General features: G+C 47.4%; 1 long non-coding RNA gene across 2 annotated transcripts; it reads right to left on the reverse strand.

Moving 5' to 3' along the window:
• Positions 1 to 265: 265 nt before the first annotated feature.
• Positions 266 to 3850, reverse strand: LOC112942941. 2 transcript variants are annotated; one of them, XR_003248489.1, is made up of 3 exons: positions 2918 to 3850; positions 2473 to 2647; positions 266 to 321 (listed from the first exon to the last, which is right to left on the reverse strand). It is a non-coding gene; the product is annotated as an uncharacterized LOC112942941 (long non-coding RNA). The 2 variants fall into 2 exon arrangements; XR_003248487.1 differs by lacking the exon at positions 266 to 321 and having other exon boundaries at positions 2421 to 2647.
• Between the last annotated feature and the right edge of the window lie 244 nt (positions 3851 to 4094).

Below are 4094 nucleotides of genomic sequence, written 5' to 3' on the forward strand. Positions count from 1 at the left end.
CACGGCCAAGCACGAGCTGCTGTTTCTGCTGCTCTGCGGGCATCTGTGGGAATCACAAAAGACTAATTATCACACCAGCTTGGGGGCACCAACGTGGATTCTCTCTGCAGACAAACTCTCCGTTCGATGTCTTACCGGGCTGCTCACAAATCAGTGTGATCGTCTTCCATTCTGCAGCAACCAGAACAAAACTGGCCCCATCCTGGTTCTAGATCCTGGCTCAATGTCTTCGTTGGTGCAATGTCTCCTTCCTCTGCTCCTCCTCTCTCAAACATCAGCCTTTYTTAAGCTTCACGAGCACCACTGGAAGTGTCGTCTTCTCTGCCAGAAGCAAGGGATCACTAAAAAACTTCTTTGTGGCACTGTCCCATTTGAGCTGCTGTAGCCCCCTCTTCTCTGCCCCTGTGAGAAGACATCTCCTCCTCCCTCCTTCRTATGAACTTCTCTATGATTCAGTTTCAATTTCCTTGCCTGCAGTATAAAGCATGAATTACACTACCACTCATATTAATCCCATTGAAACTGTAAGCCAACATAAGAATATCCTTTCCTGATGGGAGATTTAGCTTCCATGCCTCTCCAAGAGAAAAATCTTAAGATTTTTCTCCATTCTTCTCCACTCCTTCTAAAGGAAAAGAATGTTTATTCCCAAATGGCAGTTCTCCAAGAATTACACTGCTGGAGCTTTAAATGTTCAATTTATACACAGCAATTGCCTCCTGYACAAACTCCAGCAATCTCCATAATCCCAGCACTGCAGAGCAGCCCTTCTCCTTGGTTTTGAATCCTGCTTTGGTCAGAGCCTCCCAGCCTGCTGGGCCTYTTATGAACCCCCTAGACAGCAGCCAATTGAGCCTACAGCTTCACTTCTCATATATTTATGATTTTTAACAAATCTGACTGATTCCAGTTGCCAGCTGACACGAGACAGGGCAGAGCGAGACACTCGGAGCAGCCCCCAGCCCTTGCCCTCTGCACCTCCCGCTGCCAAATCCATTTGTGTCCATGCACAGTGCTGGAAATACACCGTGGCTCATGCRCAGATCCCCAGGCAAGCTCCAGACTCTCTATGAAGGACAACGCAGCCTCAAAGAGACTCGTTTTAACTCAGATTCCAACGTTATCTCTCAGGATTTTTAGAGGGTTGGGAAAACTCCTGGGAAGGAATAAAGAGGAGGGAAGGAGGGCGAAGATTTGCCTTCCCTCCCCGTGCTTGGAGTCCCTCCACACCTGCCCRCTCTCTTCCCTCGTGTTTCTGCTCGTAGCTGGAAGCTTCCAGCCCCACTCGTGCAACACCGAGCATATTTCAAATGATTTACTAGTGTTTGCATRCGCGGGCCAGCTGCTTTCTTTCTTTAATAAACAAACACAGAGAAACCTCAAACTCCCTCTGAGAGATGGAATATTTTTTCCTGCAGTCACGGCCAGTTGCTGCTGCTGCTGGAGAGGGAAGGAAGGTAAAAATTTGATATCCTCCCCTGCTGCACTGGTGACGACTTTGGCTTTTGACCATCACCTTGCAGAGGCTGCACCCCTTCCTTCCTCCTGCACCAAGAGGAGCCTGGATGCTGCTCTCCGACCTCCTCGTGGGACTCGGGACTCCCGTAGTTGGGAGGACTCGAGTGGGTGCTCGCACACTCACCCGCCTGCACAGCTCAAGGGGACCTGAGAGCACCACAGAGGTTCTTGTAGTGATTTATGGCTGAGGATTCAGAGGCTATTTAGGTGCCTCTATTCACTCTATACCAATTTTTTTTCCTCTTCCAATATTTTACTCCATTTACTGGAAGTCAAGCATCACGGTACCCCCAAACAAGAGGCTACTGGGACAGTCTCCAGCCTAGCTGTGCAGTTTGCCTTGTGGTCCACACCACCAAAACTGCAGTGCTGCAGGAGGAATGCCTGAGCCTGAAGGCAGCTGTGCCCAAACGGACCCCAACGGAGCCACAGATCCCAAACTCCCAGGCCAGGTGATGCCAAGGAAGGAGGGGRCTCCGTGCTGGGGCTGCAAGCTTTGCTCCCACTCACCAGCTCTCACAGGCTGCAGGGATACCCACAGACYTCCATGTGCACCAGGCCTCCGTGGTGGGGCCTGTCCCTGTGTGCTGAGCTGATTCTACACCAGCAATCTCTACAAAATCTTAAACTACAAAATAAAATAAAGAGCACATTCCTTTTATGCCTTGTGCAAAGGCATCGGCTACTGCAAGCAACAGGGAATCAGYCAAGTGCTCCACGAGATGTGACTAGAATATCTTCCTTCTGAAGTCCTCTCATCAGCAGTGGTAATGTATTCCCTTTTTTCCCCAAAGACTTGGAAATCACATTTTAAGCGCCTGCCACAGGACTGTCAGGATCAGCATTTCAAGCAGCAATTCAGCTTTTATCAACATTCACCAGCATTGTAATTCAGGAATAATTAATGTAACATTAAAACAGTTATCAAGAAAGGGAAGACTGTAAGCGTCCTACATCAGATCCACGTCGCATTTACAGCACTAACATGAAGTCATTTAACACGTCAGCTTCAGTGGGACACGTCGGGGCAGTCAGGAGCAGCTCAGAGCTGCTGCTCTGTACGTTCCCCTGAGATCTCCAGAGCTCCTCAACGTGCTCCGTGGACACCTTACAAAGTGACTTGACGTGTCTGTATCAGATGAGAGAGGGAAAAAAAGCAGAAAAGGAAACTTCCTGTAAAACCTACAGATATTTTTCGCCATGATATATGCCAGATGAATACATCACTAGCTACACTACAAATATATACACACACACACACACTCATACACTACGTGAATGATCTACCTATGAATGATGAATGAAAATGATGGCTAATGGTCTCCACATTTATATTTGTGTATCTATACACACATACATATATGAAAGAACATATAAAATCAAAAGCAAATTCACTCACCTATTCAATAAAATTGGGAAATATACTGTGGCTTTTGACTGCTTTTTGACTTAAAGTGGATACAATTTTAAAGTTTGTTTTAAAGTTGGACATCTGAATGGATAATTCACGCACGCACACATTAGTTACACCAATAGTTCTATATATATTTAAATAAATTTGGTCCAAGTTTTATCTCATAGCAGAGGAAGACAGTTGAGCTGCATTTCTCAACATCTGGAAAGAATTTAGTATCTTTTAGGGCAAGCAGCTCTCAGCTCAGCAGTTCGGGGCCTGATTCTTGCATTTCTCTTCCCTTGATTTGCAGGGTACTTCGTTAGAGCCAGCAGGAAGAGGAGCTTCAATCCTCAAAGGACTTGGCTGAAAGGGCTCAGGAAACTCCTAGTGGGATTTCTAAATCCAACAACGCTGTTAACATTCGTTGACATGAGGAGGAACAAGGTCTCGAGGATGCCCTGGCTTGCTGAACATCCCTGCAGCCACTGAAAAGACATTTGTGAAGGCACAGCACACGTGACAAACCACCCAGAGCCCCCATCCCACCGCATTTCAGGGAAACTGGCACACGGTAACCAAGCCCTATCCAGCAAGACAAGCACCAAAGGTCTAATCCTGCACCATCGATAACAGAACATCCTATCTACCAAAAATAAAAACTTTTCCTGCAGATAACACTAAGCAATCTGCTCCCATTTTTCAGCACTAACAATCTGTTGCCTGGTCTTATGCCCAGCTGTGCAGTTCCAACACAAACTTCCAAYGCGGGGAAGAAGTTTCAGCACGATGCAGACCCTTGTGCAGGTCAAAGCCCCTTCGCTGCAGACAAGGGTCCCTCACAGGCCCTTTTTTCACAGCTTAAGACAACATCTTCCCACTGGATCGAAGCTCCACCGCCTTTCAGCTCGTTTGATGGCACGCAGACCAAGCGCTGTGGAAAAATGTAAATATTTTTACGGCCTCACTTGCTTAAAAGCCAGCGTGGCTGGCTGGCTAAGTGGAAAGGATTGCTCTGCACGCACAGCAAAGCAGCTGTAATGAAAGGCAGAACGCAGAGGTATTTTTTAGCCCACGCACGGAGCGCTCACATTGTGAAGCACAAATTGTTTGSCCCGCCACAAAGACAGCACTGTGGCCGAGCTGACACCTTTAGGAATGGACTGTRCAGCCCAAGTGCTGT

The sequence above is a fragment of the Nothoprocta perdicaria genome, unplaced genomic scaffold (genome assembly GCF_003342845.1).
Source record: "Nothoprocta perdicaria isolate Ctin4 unplaced genomic scaffold, notPer1 scaffold_138, whole genome shotgun sequence".
Taxonomy (NCBI): Eukaryota; Metazoa; Chordata; class Aves; order Tinamiformes; family Tinamidae; genus Nothoprocta; species Nothoprocta perdicaria.